At 44.5% G+C, this 27,063-nt stretch overlaps 1 protein-coding gene across 3 annotated transcripts in view; it reads right to left on the bottom strand.

Annotated features, from left to right (window-relative positions):
• The window catches only part of LOC117147416, a 105,430-nt gene that overhangs the window by 13,813 nt on the left and 64,554 nt on the right, over positions 1-27,063 (bottom strand). For all 3 annotated transcript variants that reach the window (XM_033314294.1, XM_033314295.1, XM_033314296.1), the window contains exons 3-4: positions 14,254-14,364; positions 8,930-8,953 (exon numbers count right to left, since the gene is read on the bottom strand). The gene's annotated coding sequence lies outside the window, so the exon portion shown is untranslated. The remainder of the gene's footprint in view (positions 1-8,929; positions 8,954-14,253; positions 14,365-27,063) is intronic.

The following is a 27,063-nucleotide window of genomic DNA, read 5'->3' as shown; positions in this document are numbered from 1 at the left end:
CACCGAACCACGTCCTCACATCGTCCCCATCCCGCAGCACATATTCTTTATTTATGAATTCATCGCCAGGAACAACGCCTATTAATGGGTAATTCCAGTAGATCCAGCCAGTGCTCCCAGTACTCCAATACCAATACCAATAGCCATAGACCCATATACCCATAGACCCATTTACCCATATATCCACATATCCACATAACCAAATACCCACACCCATATATCCATTTGCAGGACCCAAATTACCACCAACCGCCGAGATGCCCAATTGTCTGTCCTGTCCGATAAGTCCATGGCATTATGTGGACTCGTGGCAAAAAGCTGTGGGGGGACACATTTTGTCGACAGTTGTGTTTCGTGCATATGGCCAACTGATCCGAGGGGCGTAGAGAAAAGTACAAAAAAAGTGCACTTACCAACGAACGACTCTTAGCCCAAAACGCCCACAGCTCATTATGCTGTCCGCATTTGTTGTGTGTTTACGTTTACCTTACAAATGTGTCGACTCGAATCGAATCGAATCGAAACGAATAGCCCCATTACAATGGGCAATTTCCCTTTTTGAATCGATCATAATCGATTGACAAGTGTTCGTTCATTATGACAATTACGCTGGGGGGTAAATGTATATATATGTACATATGTAACTATAAATTGATCCGAGCATTTCGAGCGGATGAACTGATAATAGCATTAAATTACCTTCTGTGTGGTAATCAACGATAACTTATCGATAACTTCAAAATGAATCGATGGACAACTACGCTTGGGATATCTACTCATATGTAAAACTTCAACTTTGCAAGTTCACAACTCCTTTGATTCTGTGTGGTGGTGGTTAGGTAAATGGGGCATGATGTCTCTTCTCTGCGCCTGCCACTCGACCTTTGCCAAAATAAAGTCGGAGGGGGGCTTTAAAACCACTGGATTTGCAGCACTCGGAACAAATGGCACGCCATCCAAGAAATTAGAGGGCCTGCTGAGCAATGGCCACTCTGCAATTGCAATTGCAGATGCAGCCGCAGCTGCAGCCAACATGGCCAACACTTTTGCCAGAAACTGGCGAATTGTTAATGGGCCTGGCTAGGCTGGGCCCAAAACCAGGCCGGGCACCATTTATCTGTGTATCTGCTAATTTCCGCACAACGGCTTAGTTGGACTGCCACGGCAAGACGGTCGCTGCCACGCTTGGATTCGAGGAAGCGGGAAGCAGGCTCCCAAAAAGTGCCCTTTATTTTCATTAGGCAGCAGGAAAGCAGCAAGGAGCAGTTGCTGCCAGATGAAGGTGAAGGCGAGCCAGAAAGAGGATTTCCATCGCAACTGATTATAAAATAAATCCCTACAAATTTGCAATTAAAAGAGATCAAAAGCGAGAGATAGGAATTCATGAAAATGGCTAGTTTTCATATAAATGCAAAGCTTGCTACTTTTTATAAGTAATCCAAGGTGAGGTAGGTTCTCTCAAGATTATGGCCCACGATCGACAATTCTAATGAACACGATTATCCTCCATTCGGTTGCTTGCCATTAAAATAAATAAATAAAGACTTACCAAAAGCACCTCTATGCCCATCATACTTGATCCTTTATTAGCGCAAATGGAACGCCAGGCGAACAGAGGTAATGCAATTGAGCAGGCCCGTATTAAAATGGTGATTGAGTGTACCAAGGATACTGCGAGGATGTCGCCTAGTTAACTCTTCAGAAAACAGATTTGCGGCTCGAGCTTGAGGTGGGACATTTTTAACGAGGGTGTTGGCCCCATTTGGCCCAGACGATGGCTTCGTCTTGTGGAGCTCGCACTGAGCCATTCAATTCAATTGAGCCACCCTCTTACAGTCGTTTGCGCAAAATTAGGAGAACATTTAACGCTCCGTTGCAGGCGTTTGGATGGCTGGACGGATGGTTGGGAATGGAGATGGGTTGAGTTGGGGGCACTGGGCCTTGTGGACCCGTGGGCGTGGCATCCACGGCTCTTTGTCGACAAAGCTGATGCTGAATACTGAATAAGAAGCCCAACTACGCACAGCTTATTACTTAGTGTCGTCTGGCATGCCGCATGCCGCATGCCGCTTCTGACCATTGTTGTTTGTCTTAGCGTGGCAACACTGGCACTGTAGCCCAAACTCCCTGCTTCCTGACCCACTCCCGGTATTATTTTTTCGTCCATTTCCCTTTCCGCTGCGAGTATCAAAGGAGCGCCGTCTAGACGCGACAAATGGCTGTCGCAGCTCTCGAAGCTCTCCGAACTTCAAAGCTCTGTGGCAACAGCGAAACTTCTTGCTCCTTGCCAGCACTGAGTAGGTATACACTGAGAAAAACGGCGCGGATGTCATTTAGAGAAGCAAGTGCTACTATTTTGCATACTATTTTAATACAATAGAATATATATCTAGACAAATTCCAAAAACAACAAAGTAACTTTGTTGCAGTTTGAAGCAACGCTATAATTCCCAAGTGGTTGCATTTACTAGTGCGTCTTTCCTTGCTAAGTTAATTCGATAACGCGTTACTGATATAAGTTTTTTGCTCTGTGTATCCCAACGTGGATTGCATTCAATTGCGTTTCGTGACACCGCTTTTCTTTCAGTGCACGACCAGCCAGTTAGGCGGGCCAGAACTGCGAAGCTAAGCTCTAAGCTCCTGACGCAAGCCACTTGTGTCACTTTCCTGCCTTGGCCCGACCAAACCAGCCTCAGGCTCAGTCCCAGCTTCAGCTGTGCCCCAGTCCCAGTCCCATCCACAGTTTCATCCTCATTCTCATCCTCAAAGCAGTAAAAAATAAGTGCTTAGAAAAAATGGCAATTTACTTTGGTTTTACATGGCGACAAGGCACGATTGTCCCTTCCTTGCCACATCCCCCACCATGCCATCCATTTCACCCATTTTACCCATTTCAGTCGCAGCACGGCAAAGAGGAAAAAAGTTGGAGCAGAACTAAAATTTTATGCCATAAAAATTATTGTCTCGAGATTTGAGCACACAAAAGGTGGAGGCAGGAGGCAGTGGTGGAGCGGCGATGGAGTCGAGCGTCGGCCAAAAGGGTTGGCTCCGCCCTTTATGTACGCTCCTCCGCAGAGTGAAGTGTAACAAATGCGAGGGGGTCGGACCTAACAACTATAAAATGACTTTCAAGAAAATTAAGACGTTCTGTCTCGCAGGCGAGGGAGGGGAGCGCGGCTACAGGAAGTGTGTGAGTTCGCCAAGGGAGCCAGCGAATGGTACTATGTTGGATAATAACGTAAATATCTCAAGGGTTGTCAAGGGATGTTATGGCATTAAAAGCAAGGTAGGTCCATGGCGCTGTGTTGACCAAAGCTTGAAGCTTGCGATTTGTCATCGAAACAATCGAAATTGTTTGGATATCGATAAACATTAAGCATAAAATCGTAATGAATTTAACACGTTTATTTCTCTGTTCCTTCCACTAAATGTGAAGCAATTGAAAACTGCTTGATATATGATATATAGCTATATTATCGATTGGATATCCACAATTCGATAACAACTGCAACCCTGAATGCTGTCTAATCGATACTACTCATAGTTTTGCCGACTTCTGTCGCCCAGCCCCGTCTATTTAATCAATTCTCAAAACTCAAACAAAAAATGAACTTTCTCCCCTCTGCCATGAAAACTGCATGTTTGGATCGAGGAAACTGTCAGTTTCTTGGTACAAATGAAAATCGGTAGATGGGCGGCGCCAGGACATTGGGCGACAACTCTGCTGTCTGCCCACTCCACCCAGTTGCATCTATTGCTCTTTCTGGTCAGGGACAAGTTTGATGGCGAACTGCAAACTGCAAAACCACCCACATCCGGTCTCCAGTGTAAACCGGACCAGGGGTGCCAAAAACTTGCTTATTGAACAGAAAACACCGAAACACATGTGCAAAAGTGTTGCTATTGGTGGCAAAAAGCAACGGAAGGCAGTAGGGACACATGCTCTTACGAGTAGGAGCTGGAGCTCTTTGAATGAATGGAACTGGGATGGAACTGGGATGGAACTAGCATGGACAAACGTACACCGAGAGCAATTATAGGAACAAGGGCGAAATGAGACTAGGCAACCCCAAAGTAGACCAATTCAATCGATTTAACATCCTGTTGCAAGTTGCAAAGGCACCTGAATGGGAATGGACATGCTCCTCTCTCCAGCATCGCTGCAAACTCCAGAAACTCCCGCCGACCCGCCTCCTTTCGTATCCTTGCTCCGTGCCTTCGTGCGCTTTGACGCTTCCTGCAGTTTTAATTTATTTTCGCCCAAACAAAGTTTGATTGTATCAGGTGCTTTTGCCCCACTGGCGTAGCTCGCTCATTGTTCTCAGCTCCGGTGTATAATTATACCCTTGCAAAGAGGGTGTCACAATTTGTTTCAGATGTTTGTCGCGCCGAGAACGACTCCTCCTCCTCCTCCTCCTACTTGTCCCTTGACCCTGCACACTTTTCATTCTTCTGTGGATTTAAGCCGTACACCTAGAGGTCTAAGTTCCAGCGATATATCTTAATCCAGTAGAAAGGCAACAGTTCATGTTGAAAGCTAGTGGATAGCGGGTATTCAATAGTCGAGCTCTATACTTGCTTTTATTCTCAATTGCTGTCGTGTCTGTCCTGCTCTTTTCGCCACACACTCGACTGAGCAGCCACGTCGTGTTTTTTATCGAATTTAAAATTTATTTTATGGAATTTTTCGATTAAAACTTGCCAGGACAACAGAGCAGGGCGACATTCCTGGCCAAGAAATTACTATGCTGTCTAACAGCATTAACGCAATGTAGGCGTTGTCCGCTTGTCCTGCTAGAAAGTAAACTTTTGGTGTATTCACATGACCCTAAAAAGGATATATGTTAGCTATGCTGCGTCCTTTTCGATCCTCTCAAGCACTTATGTATGCCATAAAGGCATTAAGGACATATGCTGAGTGTTTATCAATTGCGAGTGGTGCTGCAACAAGGCATTACATACAACTCACATGCTATTGAGAACCTGTCGACACATGGTGACTTAGCCCAGTTAATAGAACTAGTCAAAGGTTTGTGCGCCCAGTGAGTCTTTTATGCCGGGCCAGCCCCCCAAATCCTGCAACATAATAAAGATAGTGTCATGGAAGGCTCAATTATGTTATTTCCAACTGAGCCAACAAGACCGACTGACTATCCACCCAAACACACCCCACCCCACCCCACCGAAAGCATCTGGAGCGTCTTTGGCTTCGTCTTCATCTGCCAACGTTGAACTCCAACCCCTGCGGAATATGTTATCTTTCCCCGCCGCTCCGTGTTCGATTTATATATTGCTGCACGCTGCGGGGAAGCGGAATTGGGCTCGGATGCAATTGTAATGGACAAATTCGGTTGGTTTACGTGCACGACAAGCTGCTAGACAAACCCACTAAAATTTAGCCCAACGCAAGTCACTTTCCAGGGCACATGCAGTCAAGTGATGTGTACGTATGCCATGCCGGCTCTGTTTGCCATCCTTTGAGTGGTTGAGAGTCCGCCTCCTCCTTTCGGCCCCGGCCCGAGCCAGTATAGCATTCTCGTTGTGGTGCTTGGAGTGGTGGCAGTGGTGGTAGTGATGGCAGTGATGGTACTGCTGCTTGTAGAAGTACTATTAGTCCCCGAGCTCTGCGCTGGTGTGCAATACTTGAAATGCAACAAAATTTATGTGCATATGCATACGGCTATGGCATGTGGCATATGGCATATGGCATATTGTAGGCAGGAAGCCCGGCCCAAGAACGTAGCCTTTGTCTGCCATGCCCCATGCCCGGCCACCCCCCCATTGTGCTGGGGCGAGCCTGATACAACAGCAACCACCGCATATTCTCGACTTGGGCTGCCAGCAAACTTAACAAATGAGCGCTTGAGTGTCCTGCCAAAAAGGGAAAAGCTGAAAGTTGAGCGCCGCTAAGCTGGCGCCAAAAGTTTCCAGTTTCTCCGTTTCTCCGTTTCTCCATTTCTCCCAGAGCCTCTGCATTTCTCAATTTCCACGGAGCAGAACAAATGTTGGAAACAACTTGGAGCAAACTTAGCTGCGCGAGGCCAGTCGAGGAAGCAGCCAGTTTGAATGGGAGCACAGTTTGCGAAAGTTCACTAGCACTAGTGCCAGTGCTAGCTAGCACTTCTACTCCACTCAGTACTTAGTACTCGGTACTCGGTACTTGGTAGTGTGGCCAGGGCAAACAAAGTGACTGCAGTTTGTTGTCCTCGCCTCGTCAGGAGCGACTGAAAGTTTGAAGGCGGGTACTCGCGAGGGCCGAGCTGATGTATTGTGCGAATCATAGAATAGTTATAAAAAGCAAAGGGAAACTTTTTAGTCGCACCCACTGGGGAAAAGCCCTATTTATGTATAACCGTTACTCATTCAGTAAATGGTAGATGGATGGCATCGTCTTTGGTCAGCATTTAAAGTCCATCCAACATCAAGTTGTATCACATTTTTTTAAATAAACTATGGTACTATTGAGAGTTGTGTGGCCAAAGATCACTATGCTAATGTCAATCTATAATATTGAATGCTCTTGGTGTGACCATATTTTTTAAGTAACTAGATCACACCGTAAAACGAGTATTTGCACACGTTCATTCGCATACCGATTAGCAGCCGTAAATTTGATGGCAGAGATAAGTTTTTGGGGGGAAACGCTCAAGTTTGTATTGTCAATATCTACCTTTGTTCTGGCTCTGAATTTAATTTGGTTAGCGGATGAGCGCTTACACCTGGGAGAAAACTGAAGTCAGAGTTCAACCTAACGCTGCTGAGCCTCTTTATAAAACACATCGGGGTTTAGGCACCCACACTCTTGCACTCGCACTCAGACAATGCAGTATAAGTGCCTGGCTACACATAATGTGCGAAAAATATACATTCTTATATATACACAAGGAGAAAGGGATTGCAACAAAATAATGGCAAGCGAACTTTGAACATAACATATAACTCTTCTATTTGATTATTCGACTTTTTGGTGTGAAACTCAAGTGTGTTGCACTTATATTTTCGATGTAATTTGCCGAGCAAACGGAAAAATGTAAATATCTATTTGACTTGCGAATATTAAATGGATACGAAGCAGGTGCCCCCTATTTTTTTGCAGTGCACGGCTGTCTGCACGGCGTACATGCATATGCATCCCAGTGCTGCAAAAAGTATGCAAATAGAACACAATTTGCATGCAAAGTGCCATCAAGAGAGCGACAGAGTGCGAGCGTGCGAGCGAGCGAGAGGGCGAGAGAGCGGAGTGAATCTTATTAGCCGGGCCAAGAAGAAACCCAGCAGGTAGGACTAAGAAAAGGACGAACCAGGTGGAGCCGATGTTCATCACGTAGGTTTTAAGTCGCGTTCTGAAGACCTTGTCGACCTCAGCAAGTTGTAACCATTTTTTTTCTTTTTTTTCGCACATTTCGCTGTAAATTGGCGGAGAGTAGTCGTGTAAAATAAACACATATACTGCTATATGGGGCGGAAGTACATGAAACGATTTATGCAACTATATAATCTCAAATATGTTCTGTGCTGCATGTGGAGATAGTTATGTTCCAGCATGGCAAAAAGTAGAGATACTACTTTGTGATCTAATTCGATTTTGTATTAATATACAGATTATTACAGAATTTTGAACTTCTGTTTCACACTTTAAATTTAATCATATAAAAGGCATTTCGAAGGAGCTAGTTTATTTGAAATAACTACATAATAAAACATATTTGTTATTTAAAAAAAAATATTGAACTGAAAGCTCTTGTATATACTGTGCATAAACAAATTCAAAATGCACTCTATTTAGTTACAAAATAATTCACTTTGATTCATTTCCCTCAAGTTTTATTCAATTTCCCACTGAGTTGGCCATTTGTGTGCGTCATTTGCGGTTTTTGCTCAAATAGATAAAAATATTGAAGAAATATTGACTTTTTACTGCAGTATCGGAATTCATGAAATTTAAAAAAAAAGACTGTACAAACAAGAAGAAGGGAGAACTAATATTACAAATTGAGCAAATTAAATTCCTCATTTAATTACGCAACACTGCTCCGTACTTCATTGCATTCATTCCGCTCAAGTTTTGGCCAATTTTTGCACTTTCCTGCTGGCCATTTGTATACGTCATGTGCGGTTCATGTTCTTGTTCTTGTTCTTGTTCTTATGGATGCAATGAATGACCTCGGAACAAAGTGTTGTTGTTCTGTGCCTCCTTGCATCGCATGTTTTGATTTCTTGCGCATTTTAGCCATTAAAATGCAGGGCATTTTCTTTTAAAGGGAACTTTCCTGCCGGAATTTCGCTCGACTTTTTTTTTCTTAAACACAACGCGACAAAACACTGGCGATTTTTTTTTAATTTCTTTTTTTTACATTTTTATTTCCCACTTTTTTTTTTTTTGCATTTTTGCTGTTGTGTTTGGCTATGTGTGTCGTTTGTGTGTGGGCGGAAGTTCGCGTGCCATTGTGTGTGTGTGTGTGTGTGTGCGAGGGTGTGTGCAAAAGTTTTACGAGCAAACCGAACTGACATGTTAATTATTTTCCGTGGAACTCCAAAGACGAATAATACGCCGGCAAAGTACGTGTGGCGTAGAAAGTGGGCGGTAATGAGCTAAAAAAAACACAACAAAAAATTGCTGCCAATGTGGGCCACTTGCCACTGGAAGGGGGTATGTGGCATGTGGCACGTGGCATGTGGCGGTGGCGGTGGGGCAAGCAAGCGAAATAAGTGCAGAATGCCATGGCAAATTGGCCCAGAAACATTAATCAAATCGACTGGGCAAAGTGGCATCTAACGATCCGCAAAAGTTTTATGAGTTCGTTGGTTTTGCAGATAATTGCATTTGACTGCAATTGTGGCTGCTTTATTACAACGAACTACAACACTACAGCAGAGTTTCCATTTCCGGTTTCAAGTTAACTTCCTTTCGAATAAGATGATGACTTACCCATTTAATAAAGAACCTGGCAATCTGCAAGAGAAGAAAACGAATTAGCTACAAATTTTTGGTGCACGGGATGAAAAGCTTTTAAGTTTGAACAGTATACCTGTTACATGCGTATAAATATATATATATATATGGAATATTTTTAAACAAGACAGCTCCTAATGGCAAGGGAATTTCCCGTTTCGTGGCCGGGAAATTCTATATCTGTTTGTAAATCTGCCGCACCCTGGGGAGTGTAAAAAACTGCTATTTAGTTGGGGCTGCACGGCATCTAAATATATCAAATATTTTCCGATGGTCGTGGAAAGGGAAGGGGGAGGGGGGTGTGGTTGTGTGTGTGTGTTCTGAAATCGAAACTCCCCAAAATTGCTCTATTAGTTCGAAACTTTATTGTGCGGATGAATCATTTGTGTGCAATTCACACTGCGGGCTGCTTGATTTTCCTTTACTATTTGTGTTGCCACGAAAATTGGTGGATCCCCGTTTTCCACGTTTTTGTTTTTGTTTGCTTTCAATATAAATACTTAAAATTAAGCACCGTACATTCTGTGTGCAGTATCGAATATCTGGCCAAATCGGATTAGTTTTTAGTTTATCAATGCATTTATTATACCACCTTTAATACTATTTGAGCAATAATTTAGCAGTGGTTACCGAAACCCCCCGAGATTATCGCCCAGAGCAGGGCATGGATTCGTTACCCAAATCCCCCGCTTTTCCCGCTTTTCCCATCCAGAGAGGATGTCAATCCAACTACATGGCGAAATCCATAAAGATTTGGTTCGCCCAATGCCCGGAGGCCCGGCTGGAATATAGGTGCAAAAATGATTGGGCGGCGGTGAGGGCGTGGAAAGTGGGCAACTGGGTGGTCTTGGGGGCGTGGCGGCTGCAGAATCAAACAATAAATCTCTTTTTGCCAGCGACGTTACACACACTAAGCTCATTTAGATTTATGTACCCCAAAACTGTTTCGGGAAATCCATTTGTGCGCTGCAAACTTTTCTGCTTACGCATTTTCCCGCCTCCGTCGCCTCACCGAAACGCAGCTCTTTAGGCGTTTTGACTGGGATACACGGAGCACACCGAGCACACGGAGTACATGGAGTACCAGAGTACCAGATACTAGATTTGCCCACGCGGAAAATTCTGGCAACGCCTATCCACCTTTTTCCCCGCTTTTCCCCATTTTCCGCCACTCAAAAATCGCGAAAATCTGTTGTCTACTCCCCCCTCACCACACAGATTTTTTTTCGTTGGCAGAAAAGTTGGCATTGTCAATATCAATATAACTTTTTCTTTTTTTTATAAAATTACCATAAATGTTTGATTTGAACAAAAGTTGCGCAAATGCAACATAATTTGTTGTATCCATCAAATCACTCAGCATGTAATGCCTATTTTATTATTTAAAATGAAATAAAAAGTTTCAAACGTCACGTGAATTGCCTGAAAGGCTTAACCTTCTGCAAAGGCATTTCCTTTAAAATATATATAGTATATAAAACAAGCTCGTCGATATTTAAGTTTTTCGCTGCCGATCGAGAATTGCTTTAAGCCAACGCGTTACGCGTACAATAATATATTTATTTTTATTGCGAATTGCTTATAAAGTATTTAGAAGCCCGAAGGAGCTGATTCGATTGCATATTTATGGTTGAATTTGGTCGAGCAAGCAGAGGAGCCAAAGGAGCCAGAGGAGCCAAAGGAGCCAGAGGAGCACCGGTTCCTTCACCGAGTCGAGGAGGAGTCGCGTTGTAGTTTTCTAGCTGACAGCACAGCAGTTGCATTTGCAGCTGCATTCGCCGCACAGGAAGCACGCTTCTTGTCCACGCAGCAAAGTCAACGTCAGTGGATGTGGATGTGGATGTGGATATGGGTATGGGTGTGCACTCAACCAGGACACCTGTCTCCAGTTCTGCGCCTTTCTGCCACACGAATAGATGCAGTCTACTGTCGTATAGCATGCAAGCACACAAGTTTCCAAGTCCAGGAGGATGAGGAAGAGGAGCAGGAGGAGGAGCAGCAGCAACCCAGAGATTCACTCGATTTAATTCAGTTTGTTTCCCCAGATCGGGCGCCCAATTTGGCTGCTGGTGCACAAGGAGCTGTGAAGCTTTTCCCGCTTACATTCCCGATAATATGTTAGAATAAGAAGCATGTAGCACATCACCTAAATAACGACATGCCAAACTGAGTTAGCCAGCATTCTGGACTGATGATTCCGGATTGCTTCCACTTCCATTTCCATGCGAATCAGGCATGTGCATCTGTAAAATTGACTCTTCTGTGTAGCCAAAGCCGCTGCTTGACCAGCATTTGGCCAAAGTTCGCTCACTTAATAACACCAGGGAATACATTTCAAATTATTCAAAAGCAGCAGTGGAAATCTGTGACAGGTTGAATACGCCGCCCAAAAAAAAAAAAATAAATAAAAAATAATAACAAAAAAGGCAAAAACTGTATCACACAATGGAAATAAAAATAGGCTTCTAAGAAAAAGCAGAACACAAAACGAGGGGACAGTAATGTGAATCGACATTTGACTTGCGAAACCTTCATGTCGCTCCCAACAAAATGCTAGTATCCGTATCTGTTGAATGCCCAATGCGATGTCAGAACCAATTTGATTCCTTTGTATCGCGCCCAGATCTTCGGGGCTTTTGGCAGCACAGCACAGTATTAGCAGTAGTCAATAAAGAAATACTTTAAAAAGTCGAACGTAGCTGAATCTCTGAATCTCGCACTCTTTATGACTCCGGAGACTTAGATTTGGGTATAAATGAAGCATTTTGGCCCGTTTGGCGCGCTGTTGCGCCACATCCGCTCCCTAATCTCCCAGTGATTCCCACATTTCAACTTCCACTTTCAGTGTCCCCAAAATACAGGCGACACAATCAGTTGTAACATTTGCAGGCTTATCGGTTCAACCCGAGCCGAAAAAGAGGCCCACGCTGACATGAGCTCAGGGGACCAACCAGGACGCGGTGGCCATGTGGGATGGATGTGGTCTGTAGGTAGTAGAAGGTACTACGCTGTAGCATGTTGGACGTGGCCTGTGTGCATAGAAGTGAACGGTCAAGACCGCCGGCCTGGCCTGGGCAACCGTTTTTCAATGGCTTTTGAGGCTTTTGTTATTTTTGGTCCCCGAGCCCCAGTGTTTTTCCCCATTCGCCATTCTATTTTTTTTTTTTTTTGCTCCCTAGCCCCATCTGTGCGCTGGATTTGTCAGCCCAGCGACGATGCAAAGAAGGTGGAAGATGAGGAGGAGCTGGGCGCTTTTCACCCTGTCATATTCTATACAAGGCCTGGCACCCCTTCGTTGTACTTTTTAATCGCCGCTTCGGAATTTAATAATTTTAGGCCGCAGGTCGGAGGTTGGAGGTTGGAGGTCGCAGGTCGGAGTGCGGTGGACTTGGCCCTTGGGTCACTCGCTTTCCACTTCTTCCATGTCGAAACACATTTTCCCCATTTATTTTTCTCTTAACCATTTTTACACCTGTTTGCCATTTGTTTCGGGGCGAGTAAGTGGCAGAAGATGATCTCGTGCTCGTGCTCGTGCTCTTGTTTTCCCGGCTTGACCTGTTGGCCTTCATTGCGGTTTTAGCCAGCTTCCTTTTCGTTTTCAGTCCTGTGCTCCCAATTTCACTGCGAATAAGGCGCGCAGTTGCTTTTCATTTACTTTTGTTGCGCATAAATTCATTATTGCTTACTTGGACTGGGCAACAAAAGTTGCAAAGGGGTTAACCCAATGGCGCAAAACAGCAACCAACACAAATTTTAGTGAGAAACACAATTAAATGCTGTTTTGACATCTTTACAAGCATTTTAATTATTTTTTCTTGCTGTGTTCGTCTGAAGTTTACACTTTTCTGCTTTCAAGAGCTACAAGATTAGGCATTGGGTAGAACTGGAAAATTAATAATTATATCTTTTGCACAGTCTCTTTTCATTTAGAGTTTTGTGAAAACAAAAACTCTTTGCCAGCCAGTTGAATGTACATAAATTTATACCCGTTGGTCGTTGGACTAAACGGGTATATTAGGATCGTTGAAAACTAAGGAATAGGTTTTCTAAGCTATAATGTATATCATAACATCCTGATCCGGATCTCGTCATGTCCGTTTGTCCGTAAGCGTGTCCGTCCGTAAGCGTGTCAAGTTCTCGCTCGCATTTCCTTCCACTGAGCAATGGGTAACCGTTAGTCGAGCGCTTTCGCTTAATATATTTTATTTTTCATATAGCCCGATATGCATGTGCAGCATTATGCCGCAGTTGCATTGCCACTATTGTTACTACAGCCAACGGAAGAGGCGGATAAGCGGGTGAGGAGGGGACGTCATTGGATTTGTATGCCACAAATGGGATCGAGATTCCGTGGGATAGAGGACGCATCCGGGCCGTGGGGCATGGGCATGTACACTGTATACAGTTATACTTTTGCATTCACACACACAAACACACATAGTCATAGCCATTAAGATAAGTTAGTCTCTTGGACAATGGGAGCGGCACGTGCGTGACAAGTAAATTAACAACCAATCCCAATGTCCGCCCCCTGGGCCACAATTATCTGTCAAGCGACCATAAAAATGCTCAATTACAGCAACGCACTGCGTTTTCCAATAGCCCAATACTCGCAATATCCAATGTGGCACACGTGCAACGCCGCATATGCCACACATGCCACACATGCCACACACGGCTCACATGCATCAAATAAATTATGAACTTACTATCGCCAAACGATTTATCAAGAGTTCGAAAACTCGATTGTGCGATAAGCGAAACGAAAGCGAAAACGCAATCGGATTCGGCACACGCAAGTAGTAAATCCATTATCTCGCCAATTGCAAACTATTTGAAAGTTTCGAAATAAACAAGTCCTGCCAACTTGTGCAGCCAACATCTTTGGGGAGCTATATAAATTTCCAACTTATTGCCGTGGCCATAACCATAATGAATGATTGCTAATTTGAGGAGCACCTCCTAATGGCTGCCATGTGCACCGTGTGGGGTGGCAAAAGTACATATTCTATTATCTGCTTTAATATCCATTATTGTAAATTGCGAAATCGTGACAACTCACATCCACTTTGGGGCCAAACACAAGGTTTCATTTCGAGGCAATAGAAGTGATTGAAAATTATTTGAAAAGTTCGTCGAAAGTGTGTGTAACAGGTGGGGGGATTTTTGTGTTTATTGCCCACCGGCAATACAAATATTTGGAGTGAATTGCCCTGATTTAATTTAAATTTAAAGTTAATTAGCACACCTATTTAGTTGTTTTATTAACTAAATACAGTACAAAACCCACTGAAACTTACCAGGCTTGTTTGTGCAATTAGTTCCTTCGTCCTTTCGCAATTCACGTGCTGTGATCAATGTTTATGCTCTTGGCTTGAAGGACCATGACGATTTGGGCAAACGAGGACACCCTGCAAGATGCAACAGAACAAAGAGATTAAGTCACTGAGTTTACAGGATACCCAAATTTAATTCTAATTAGCCCCTTCACGGTTGAGCCAAGTGTCGCGCTCGCACGTGAAGTGAAAACAAGCAGTCGAATTGGACGCAGCACAAAGGGCGCCCTGAAATGGAAAGCTCATGGCGCTGGAATGTGTTGGCGGCGATCAACTGTTGGTGGTCGCCCATTAGGCGCCTAATCGAGCGTGCCACCCATCATATCCCGATATCCCCCCATGGTATCCCCAAATCCGTATATATCCGCTTCCCTCGCATCCACGAAAGCAATGAAACCATCTATTCAATCCGTAACCGAATGCACACTAGTCTTACAGCACGCGAGGATGCGAGGACGCGAGGAGTCGAGGAGCGAGCGATGCTGATTGACAGGCGCAGCCAATTAAGTGGTGCTCCTGGGAAACCGGGCTGGCCGAGTGCTTGGGCTCCATGCTGATTAGGGGGTTACCGCCGTGATACCCCGTAATACCCCGTAATAGTCCATGTTGCCATCCGTACCTGGTGCTCTCCGGGTGTTTTCGATGTGCCAGCTATAGCTGTGCAGTGCAGCCAGCGATTCCGGTTGTCCGACGTGTGCGAGTGTGAGTGTTTCTGTTGCTGGACTGACGATGGATTTATTTCAGCGCTAAAATGGCAAACAGGAAGCGAGCGAATGCAAGGACGAAGGACGAGCGGGCAGAGGACAGAGGGCAGAGGGCAGAGACGAGGGTGCTGCGACAGCTGCAGCTGCAAATGCAACAGCAACAACAACAATAGCAACAACAGCAACAGCTAGAGCGAGAGTAGAAGCCACTGCATTGTCACGACGACAGCTGTCCTGGCAACGTGCAACGTGCTACGCGAACGGGGACAGAAACAGGAACATCAATAGCCATAGAGCAATAGCATAGAAACAGCAACAGGGGTCCGCGATTGCGGTGGTATCGCCAAAAAGCAACCCCCTTCTTCCGGCTCACATCCCAGCCCATCCCATCCCATCCTATCCGCATCCTACCCTCTTGCACGCCGGCACACTCGATTCGCCCGATACGATATTAATTCAATGGAACTCGGTTATCGAATAAACATTCAGTTCATTATGAGGCGAGGGTTCGGCTCATCGTTTTGGGGGGAGGGAGGGAAAGTCGGAGCAGCTGGAGGATCATCGTCGGGCACAATGGTTCGTCCACACATAGAGCACAGAAGGTTCGAGCGACTTGAAAATAATAGTTATGAATACTAGCGACTATTGCTTGCAATACACAATACACAATATGATTGGCTCTGGAGTCAAGAATTCGTTATCAACTTTCCAGCTGGATAGTTAAAAACGTTCGTGCTTTTATACAACTTTTCCAGACCACTTTAATATTGATATGAAAACGTTTGCCGCACTTTAAGACCATCATATTTGCGGGCTACAATCTCGGGCCAAAGATTGCTCCATCTGCGTGCTGAACTGCGGTTGCTTTGCCAGCCACACAATTTGCAAACCGCGTTAAAGTGCCTTCTGCCAGGAGTCAGGGAATCAGATGCAGCCGGCGGTATCCTGGCCATCCCATCCTGGCTGGGGAGGGCGAACTTCGTCGGGCCTGGACGAAGGGGACGTCTCCTGGCACATCGAGCTTCACTTCACTTCACTTCCCACCTTTTCCGTGGGGGTTTGGCATGGCTTTGGGTTCGGGTTCGGGTTCGGGTTTGGGCTTGGGTTTGAGTTTGGCTTTGGGTGTGGGCTGCGAATTAAAGGTACATGGTACATGGCGCTGAAAACTGCAGTGAAAATTTGCATAAGCAATTACGGGCGCTTTTTGAGCGGGGAGGCAGTTGGGCGATGGACGGTGGGCGGTGGGTGGTGTGTTGGCTAGGTGGTTAGCACAAACATTGTCCTTCGCCGTCTTTCCGTCTACTTTGCCGCCGGGTCGCTTGACAACCTGAGTTGAAGATGATGGCAGCGAGGAGGAGTAGACGGCGGAGAAGGTGGACAAGGTGGTGGAAAGTCAGTAGGGAGGAATTCGGGATGCAATTGGCTTGGCTGGGTGTCGCCATCGAAGCAACGAAACGACATCATCGTCGCGAGTCGTCGCCAAGTGCCTGCCGCGAAATTTGTAATGCATCAAAACAAAAATAACAGGTGTTGGCAAAAAATGCAACATTGCACTTAGGCGGAAGTTGTGCCAAAGGGGAAAGGGGCAGGTGGAAACGGAATGAGTGATTCCAAGTGTCCTCTAATGGGGAACCCCGCCCAGTGGAAATGTGATCAAAGAACGTTTCTGTTGCCAAGGCATCATTAAATCACATTTTTTGATCTTGCAAGTTATTTAATTAAGTACTTGCTTAATAGACATTGTGTATACATGTTGAAAATTTAATCGAATAACTTTCTACTCATTTGCTTAATTTACAAGTTGGGATAATTATTTTAGTAAATATCCCGAACTGCTTACTTTAAGCTTAGCAACTTTTTGGGGCAAGACGAGAACATATTAAAAGCTAAAAATTAATAAACTACAACTAGCGTTGGGATTAAAAATAAGTATTTTAAATTGCAATGTTTGCATGGGGGAATGATGCAAAAAACGACTATAATAAACTGCCTCAAATGGAAATGGGAAATGGGAAGGGAAACGGAAGCGAAATGCTGCAGGGTTTCTTCCCGGACTGAACTTTTGAGGAAATCGGCTCACAGTTTGAGAGCTGTGCAAATTTGCCGGCAGCTAACAAAATCTATTTGTGTGCCCTTTTTCGGCGGAATTGCAGGCAATTAAAGTTGCAACTTAAAGGCACTGCCACCTCAACAAGCTGTTTGTCAAGCACAAAGTAAGTGGCCATTTAAATTGTTGTGAAACCTTCAAAGGCAGCGAAATTCTGCAGGTCATGTTGATTTATGGCCAAAGGTGGTTATTTTTTTTTTGCTCTTGCTGGCGGTTATGACAATCAATCAATTTCGCATTATTACAGGTTTCACATGCACATAGCACAAATCCTTTCAAAAACTATAATATAATGTGTGTACCCACTTAAGAACTCAAGAACTCAAGCTTTCAAATCGCGGTATATGGAATACTGTTGTTATTGGTACGCGTTAACTTATTGAGTGGTAAATATTGAGTGTTACGACTAACTACGTCTATGGATTTATGAATTAACATAATCACTCTTCTATGTAACCCTATATATTTGGCCACTTTCGACGTCCTCGTCGCTGTTTCTCGTCTGGGGTCAGTAAAAACCATTTTCTAGGGTTCCGCTCCAACGAACGCGGAAGCCTCGAACATTAGCCACTTTATAATATCGGCATTATTCCCGTTGCTGTGGGGAGAGCGAGCGTGGAATGGCGGCTAGAAGCACCCTGATAATTTAACCCGCCTCAAAACCGAAAACTCCCAGATCCGACGGGGCAAAACCGCTAACGGGTTCGTTAGACGCCGGCCACTGCAATCAGTTAAACAATGTTGCATATTAACGCGTAGCCCAGCGAAATGTGGCGCCCAACGCGGGGCCCTGCCCACGCCGCCCGAACAAATATAGTACTGAACTTCACTTCACATTTCACATCTGCCAGAGTCGAGGAGCGCGGAACGGAAGTGAACGGAACGGAACGAAACGAGGCGGCCAGGAGAGGACAGGACAGGACAGGGCAAGAACGGAACGGACCGTGCCGGACCGCAATATCTTTGCATAAATAAAACATAAATTACCGACAGGCGGTGTCGGTCTTCGCTGGCCATGGCTGAGAGGCAGAGGAGGCATAGAAACAGAAGCAGAAGCAGAAACAGGAACAGGAACAGAAACAGAAACAGGGGCACGGAAAGGCATCTGGTCTATGGAGTGGACGGTATGAGATGGTCTATGGTCTGGGTGGGCTAATTAAAACACTTGATGGCCTCTTCTGGCGTGCGACGTGCCGCCCCTCTTCATCGCCACTCGACTGGGCGGTCGTCTGGCGTCTGGTGTCAAAACCTCCTAGCTGCCGGCCTTGTTGATGGAGAATTTCGAATGGGCCCCGCGGCTGGAGAGGCTGAGAATGAGATGGAGCTGGTAGTAGTGCAGGAGGAGAAGGAGGAGGAGAAGGAGGAGGAGAAGGAGGAGAAGCAGGATGAGATGGAGACTTAGGCTGAGAGGATGATGTTGTTATTACACATTTTTCCTACGCCCCCGTGATGAAGGGGGTGTTCTGGGTAATGGTAAGCCTTATCCTGGGGGCGTGTCGGCTTTATTACGCGGAAGGGACAGCTGTCGATGCGAAGTTTTTCGCTTTTCGGCCTCCCAGCAAAAGCAAAGCAAAAGCATAGCAAAAGCACAGCAAAAGCAAATGCCAGCTCTCACCTGTCACGCATTGCAAATAATTTATTGATATTAAGTGTTATTAATTATGATGCCATTTAAGAACGTATTCATTGGAGACTTGGGTCGGTTTTTGAGGCTTTGCCTTTGGTTTGTATATGATTCCTCTGGTCTGGCATAAATTGATTTCGTGAGCGTAGCCGCGGAATTTTAATGTATTTTGAAGAGGCGGAGAAATGCTGCGGTGAACTGATTTATTTCGTACACTCCAAGCAAAAATAGCAGAACGAGTGCGTCGAGTTTATACATTCGACAACAAAGGGACGAGTTCTCAGAACTTTCGAGGGAATTTTGTGCTATTTGGATACTCGTTTAGTTCTGGAAGTAGTAAAAATACGCATTTAAGGTGTGAAGAAGTTCTACCACATTGGTAGATAAAAAACAAAGAAAGTTCTTTGAAAACATGCGCGATTTTGCAAACAACTATTACACTAAATTCGAGAACCTACACTCGAAAGTATTTTCAACTGCATATTGGGACTTGCATCGAGACAGTGGGATGAAGACGAATTGAGTTTTTGAACTACAAATCCGTTTTTATAAGTGAAAAGAAGAAAATGTATGAAACAGAAAGGAAATCCATTATGCATACATAATATCTAATACTCTATACTGCCTTATGAGCTATATGTACATCTATATCAACATTACATTTTGCATTTTAATTTAAAATTGCCTAAAACTGCCCTATTATTGAACTTGCCAAATTACCAATTGAATTGTAAAATAATGTACCAAAATCGATGTTGGTTTTCTGAAAGTGTTCAGCCCACGACGGCTGACAAACATTGAGAACGAGCAAACTTGGTAAATGTTGTAAGTTGGCATCCTACTCGTCCGTTTGGGTTTATAGAGGGTCACGTGCTAACTTGGTTCATTTTATGGATATTTCGCCAGTGCCTCCGACACGTTTACTTTTAGTGTAAAGCGTCATCCGGAAGGAAAGGAATCGGCGGACACGGGATCTTGTGGGCTGGTAAAGGGAAAGGAAACTGCTGGCGGTGGCGGTGCTGGTGACCATACTCGCTGTAAAAGTAACGCCAACTTGTTTTAGTTGTCGGACACTTGCGATTGGGAAGGGCATGACAAAAATGAAAAGCAATAAAAATTTCGAACATAAAATTTAACTTTTGCTCCCACCATTCCATTCCGCTGGTGCGGGACATTAAAAATCTAGCGTTGCAGTCGCCGACTACAACTACGAAAAAACAAGCAGATAAGAGGAATGCTTGATGCGAAGTCCCCAATCCCAATCCCCAATCCCCAAGAGCTTTTCGCCCGGTTTATCTTATTTGAGCGAAACGACGTAAGTCGTTAAAACCAAGCGGATTTCGCTATTGAATCTCAGCAGGACCTTTGCACTGCGCAAGTCCTGTCTGCTGGTTTATGGCATAAGCTGCTGCATACAATCTTGCAAGGAAGCGATGAGATCAACGCATTTGAAGTATTACAAGCTAGTGCAACAATTATGAAACTACTCATTTACATAGCTGCATAAAAGTATGCAATAATACAATCTCAATCACAACTGACACTCATGATTAAGTATTCGAGCCACTTGCAATGTCCAAACCTATTTCATAACTAATTATTTTGGTGCATTGGTAACTGTGCTGGTTAGAATGCCGGAAAATCCCTTCTTGCCTCTGTGATTTGTTTGTGACAGCGAACAAGTGAAAAAAAAAAAAAAAAATGAAAGCGAAAACGGCTTTTTTCCATTAATCGTAAACCCAGCAGTGCGTATTACCAGCTCACTGGGTGTGTTCGTAATTCACTTGGGGCGACTATGGATAGATTAGGATCTGACTTGGGCTTAATGGAGCTCGGCGCTCTATACAAGTTTCAGTGGCGCCATCGTCCAGCTGTGGACTCTTTCCCAGCTAAATTCATTTCGGCGATTTAATCAAGCGAGTCAGGCCAAACCGCCCATTTAAGTTACGTGCAAACCTCACGAACGGACCAACCAACCAACCAAGCGATTCTAGGATGTGAGAAACGGGGGCGGGCACTACCTACATACATGGCACATGGGCACATGGGTACATGGGCACATGGGCACATGGCCATACAACGTAACGTTCCAAATAATAAACGAAATCAAATTAATGTAAATCGCGTTGTACCCATACACGTTTCTCGTTTACGTATACGGCACTACAATTTTAATAGCTACTGCGGTTTTGCGTGCAATTAAGCATTTCGTCTCAGCGGGCGGAGAGCTCGGAGGTGTCGAAGGATAATGGGGGTGGAGTTGTAAGGGCTCGCTGGGTGCGGGATGTGGCGGCATTTAATGGATGGAGACATGATCCGGGAAATAGCTCAAAGAGCTTGTACTTCTTAACAGCACGGGAAATTAAGTGGAGTTTAATTTACTCGTTTTCATTACACCGGAATTTGAGATAGGTCGATGGAAAGTCGGCGAAGTCAAGGATTACTAATTTCACCACCGAAACAAAAATCGCTAGATGGGAAAATAACTCAAGCGAAAATCTCTTACATAGATTAATCGTTACTAGTGTTTGCGCTATCAACATACAAACGTTCTAACTTTGTGACGAAAGACTATATAAAATTAGCAATTCAATAGCATTGTTTGTGCCAAGTGATTAGTGATAGCTATATCCTTTCGATTTGTGTAGCACTCGTCATAATCTCCTTCGCACACTTTCCTGGTGCGCTTCGTCACTACCCGAACTTCCAAATTCCAAAATTACTGCTTTGCTCTCATAATTTCCATAGCATTTCTGAATTTAAAGGTACACATCTAGCTATTAGAACTTGATCCACACAAATACCGATATGTCTGGCCGCCTTTGTTGAGCTGTCCAACAACACACTTCGTTTGGCCAAATTCCATCGGAGTTGACTTTCGCCGTCCTCCGTTCCAAAGTAAAAGGAGTACCCCATTGTGAGCACTCGAAAAGTTCGTCTCGTTGGGCACTTTTTTGTGACTTATCGCATCGCACTGCCAGGTCGCCATCATCGTACCACAATGCAAGTCGTCCTATGTGTCCTTGGCTAATGCCAAAGATCTTTGTTTCGCTCCCGGTGTTCCCATTCCATTGTCGAGAATCGCTCGGTATTCATATTCCCGCCGGGGGGCAGAATCAACAGCAGCGGCAGCGGCAAGTAGAAGGATTGTTGTTGGCTGTCGCCGGCGCTGGGACACATTCTCCAATCTCCAAGCCACCCAGTTCCTTTCCCCATCGCATGCCCAAGCCCATGCCCATGCCCATGCTCATCCAGCTCCTTTGTGGGCCGAAATATCGGACAAGCACTTGTCACTTTTCACTGCAGTTGGCAACAGCATCAGCATCAGCAGCTGAAACAGGCAACAGACGAAAGGAGCGAAAGGCACTGGGTTGAACGTTGAACGTGGAATAACACAAAGCGGCGTGGGATGCGATGGGATGCGATGGGATGGAATGGGATGGGGCAGGCGTCTCGCATGGCTGATGCTAAAAATGCATCATACCAGATGCCACAGTGACGAGACACTCCTTCCATCTCTGAATAGGTCATTAACTTTGGCTAGCATCGTCACTTGGAGTGCGTTGCTTTTCAAATTGATTGAAGCGATTTAAAAAGTCCTCCGCTGGTCGAAAATTTTGATTACAAAAACCAGGTGGAGGAAATGCAGAAGTATGCATATATCTATCTATCAAAAAGCAAAGAAGTGAGATGCGGGAAGCTGGCGGTTAAATCTGGAAAACGTTTTTCTTTTCGTTTTCGTTTTATTCGGATTCGTTTGGCTTTTTGCTGCTACCTCGCACTCGCACTCACACTCGTGCCAGCCCACGTTTCACCATTCCATTTAAAAAGCAATTTGATTTATTTGCCATGCAAACGCCAAACAGCGACAAGAACAATGCCAGCGACAACAAACAGTAACAAACAACAACAGGCAGCAACAAACAACCAGCAAACAACCATCGTTGATTGTTGTTCGTGCCTGGTGTGGTTGTTGCCGTGGTTGTTGCTGCGGTTCCTGCTGCCGCCGCTGCTGCTGCTGCTGTTGGCCAACTCTGTTTTTGTCAGGCGGCACTCGTGGCATGAAACATACCAGACTGACTCCATCCATACGTATACGTAACGTATATAGCCAGCCAGTCAGTCAGACAGACAGTCAGCCATTCAGTCAGTTAGTCAGCTAGTGCAATGTATAATTATAATGGCATTTTGCCAAAATGCTTTACAAAAAATGCAACACAAACACATGTTTCTATGTCAAGGCGATGGGCCACGTTATTTGGGGGCGTGGCCGAGTATAATGGGCGCGGGCCATCATAGTTGGCCAACTGTAATGCAACATGGCGCATTGAGCGTATGGTAAACTTTCGCCAGGACGGCAAACACAAAACCAACATGATAGCACTGATATCATTGAGGATTGCACTGAAATTGAAACTGGGAAATGCCGCACTCCATGGGGCTTTTGGTCCCCTGAGTATGTAATCCAATTGTAAATGCCCTCGCAACGGGCATTTGTGCATCACGAACTTATTTGGCACTAAGAGAAGTGATACAAAAATCTGTGTTCAATATAATCGATACGATACAACTATCGATGTTGTTATGAATCTTCATCGATAGTTTTGCTCATTTAAGTTTCTTCAAATGTTTCGTTCTCTTATTGTGCTGATCATAAATATCTCAGAATATCTAACATTTATCGTACCATAGTTGTTGAATTCAACATGATTTTAAATTGATTTCGCATTACTCTTAATTTACATATAATTGAAAGAAACCCCATCACTCCTCTGCCCCAGTGCGTTGCACATGATGAGAGGCAGCCAGAATAGAATATCGATTGGACTGCCAAGTCATAATTTTGTTAAGAATAGTTTAGCTGCTGCAAGTCGAAGGGCGAAGGAGCAAGTTCCTGAAGGAGACAAGTGAACGGGTTAACGATGGGCGTGGTTTGATGGGCTGATGTTCTGATGGGTTGATGGAAAATTGGTGAGCAGCAAAACGGGGACAGGACATTATGAAAACGTCGTTTTCACTGTTGTTGTTGTCGTTGTCGTGGGCAACATATAAATTGCATTTTCGAAAATGTTGCATATCATATATAAATGTAAGGGAAAATAAATCAACTTTGTTGACATTTGTCAGTGTTTTTTCTTTCTTTCCAGCATTTTCATACTTTGCCCGTTGCCCTGCTGCTGCTGCTGTTGTTGCAGTTGCAGTTGCAATATATTTGTCGCTGCAATTGTTATTGTTGTTGGCGTATATGTTTATGTTATGTACTGTTCTGTTCCTGCTGATGTTTCTGCAGCTATTTCAGCTGCTGTGCTGCCTCGAATCCAAGCACAAAATTCAGTTTTTGTGTGTTCTTTCCACTGCGAAGCCCCTCGCCGCCGCCTTTCCCCTGGTCTTGGTTTTGTTTCGTTTCATATTTTTTATTTCCCCCCTATTTTTTTTTTTGCCTCCATTTCATATTTTAGCCCTGTGCGCTAGAGAAATGTCAAGCGCACTTGCACGACCTCCCAGCCACGCCTTTCAACTGAGTGCTCCTTATGCTTCTGCTGTGTTGACTGACAAAATGCTTCTAAGTGCACAATATTGCTCACATGGCTATGTGGGCGTTCGCCGAGCGACGGGTGATTCCCCGGATCTGCCCTGGATCTCCCCCGGCTCCAGCAGACTCCCCCGGATTACCCGGGATCCCTCGGATGCTCGTGGCTGCCAGGGGAACCAGACGACTGACAATAAGCAAATGACTGGAGCGGAGCAGACGAGCAAGACGAATATACGCAGCACCGAAAGCAGAGCGCCGAGCAAGACTTTTCGAAAACTTTTAAAAGCATCTCCATATCTCTCACACTCGGCCTGGGCTAATGCGAGTTTGCCCGGAACTCATTATCTGCTAGATTCACCGGGTCACCGAAAGCTACCTGGTGCATAAATACACTCGGAGAACGCAGGTTGCACTGCCGGGGGTATTTAACAACGGTTGCTTGCTAAAAATAATGCTTAACTTTTCTTTTAAGCACTCAGCCACACGGAAAAGTTGTTGGGTTCTGTAAGCTCATTTAGCATATTAAGGGGAACGCGAACGGTCGCTTTCGCCCCATGCGCTTGCCGCTGTGCAACACACATTTTTGTTGAAATGATAGAGCAACGCAACAATAACACTAATAATCTGATTAAAAATTGCACGAGGGCGGGGTCACTTTCGTGCCGCATATGATTTTGAAAAATGCAATCACTCCCCCTAAGAGCAAAAGTACTGATTAAGTCACACTTTTCACCATCGCCGCAAGTAGAGAAAGTTAAACACAGGCAATAGCTAGTAAACATATATACAACATTAGCTAGTATAAACATACGATTAACCAGAGGGCGACAGGAGGTGGACAGGTGGACAGTTGGACCGGAGGCGACGGGGTCACCACCTGAAGATGCTGACAGATGCTCATTAGAGTATTCACAATGCAGTGCGTACTCTTATGCTAGTTACCCCATTTAATTTGACTCTCGCCGAGTTAAGCAGATACATTCTTCTTCTACTCGTTCTTTTTTTTTTTTTCAACCTACTCGCTGCCATTCGCAGTTGGTTGGCACTTAAATTTGAGCATTTAAATGAGTTGTGCTGTGCGGTTGTTAAATATTACACAAAAGTGAAGCATCGATGCACTGCACTGCCATCGCGGGCCATAAATCAGAGTCTTTAAAGTGCTCCAAAGTGCTCTCCTTTCCGCGCAGATAACTTATCTTGGAGTCACAGGGCTAAAAATAAAGTCGACGGAATGCCGCCGTGTCATTTTGAGAAGCGAACACGCCTCTTGCCACCGCCCATCGCCACGGAACCCCCGTTAATGATAATATTGAATTCGGCTGATAAGGAACAAAGCCGCTTATCGCACACACACTTTCGATAAGTGGAAAGCTTTTCCCGCCGCCATAAATCAAGACTGAATGTTGAACACAAGCGGTTCGTTGCGCACACGAAGCCAAACAAAATGCAAAGAGCAGCAGTGCAACATTTACTGCAACTCATTTCGATGCTGCTCAACTTTTCAGCTGGGTAAAATGTGCGAAATGATTCGATTCTGGTGCACATTGTTTGTGTTTCGCTCTGGCTTCTTGTCACCTCGTGCCACAAATTTCAACTTTAACTTAAAACGCAACTTTACGGGCAGCATACAAACAGCACACAGAAACTAAAATGAACTTTGGTGCCAAAACCCCTATTATTTTTTTGGATTTTTCATTCATGTTGGGAGTTTGTTGTGCATAGAGTTCCATCAGATGTCATTACATGCACATAAAAAGTAGTGCACACATTTGCTGCATGCAACTAACTACAATGGTTCTTGCCACACATGAGCCCCATGCTGATTAAGTTGGCTCATAATGTTTACCTTTCGGACAGTGGAAGACTAATGAATTGCTAGTTTTTGGCCAAGTATCGCAAATGAACGCATATGTACATATATGCCAATCTGAACTTTCTAACCGAATTTGAAAACATTCTGTTGACACAAAAAAGTTCAACTTGTTCCTGTGCAAATAATCATTTTCAAAAACAAATCAGTCACATACTTGATTCGCCAAAAAAGAAAATAAACGCGGTCTACTCCATTTCGGTTTGCACAACTGTTTGTATTCATTTGGTTTAAATGTATTGAACTTATTATCGCATATCTGCGTCCATTCAGCTGATAAAACAATATTGACTAAAAGTTTTTATAAAGCTGCACCAGCTGAAGGAAAAAGTGATTTAAATTCAAATTTAATTCCCAAACAGAACAGAACAACGCTCCATAGTTATATTTTAAGTTATTATTATTCGCTAAAAATCATGCTAAATATATTTCCCTTAATAATATTGCCAAATTCTTTAAAAACTTGCGTGACGAATGCCATACTTGCGCTTAATTTTAGCTCGAGTCATTTTGAATTTCTTATAACCATCATTATCTTGGCACAAAGTGGCAAAAGTGGTCGAATTTGGCTATCATTTGGGGCCTCCACCGTTTCAAAGGGAATGGTACATAAGTGGGGGCACTAAATGGGTTTTCTCGGCCCTTGCTCAAATCTCTTATCAATCACAAGGGAGCCACATTTGATTTTTGGCTAAAAGAGACATTTGTGACACACACCCCCAGCTGGTAATTGTTTGTAAATGCCGACCTCTCGGGAGCCATTTCGACTTGGCCAAGAGCAAAAATCGTGAATGTAGGACAGCGTTTGAGGGGCCGCCTAATTAGTAGCGCCAAGTGGGTGGCGCTGGGTGGTGGTGGCTGCCTTCCGTTCCGTCTCGAACATGGAACATGTTGCACGGCCTTGAGGGGACTTTCCACTGTTACTGTTGCTGACGT

Source organism: Drosophila mauritiana, chromosome X, assembly GCF_004382145.1.
Source record: "Drosophila mauritiana strain mau12 chromosome X, ASM438214v1, whole genome shotgun sequence".
Taxonomy (NCBI): Eukaryota; Metazoa; Arthropoda; class Insecta; order Diptera; family Drosophilidae; genus Drosophila; species Drosophila mauritiana.
Note: the sequence above shows the minus strand (reverse complement) of the source record. Positions and strands in the feature narration are given on the sequence as shown.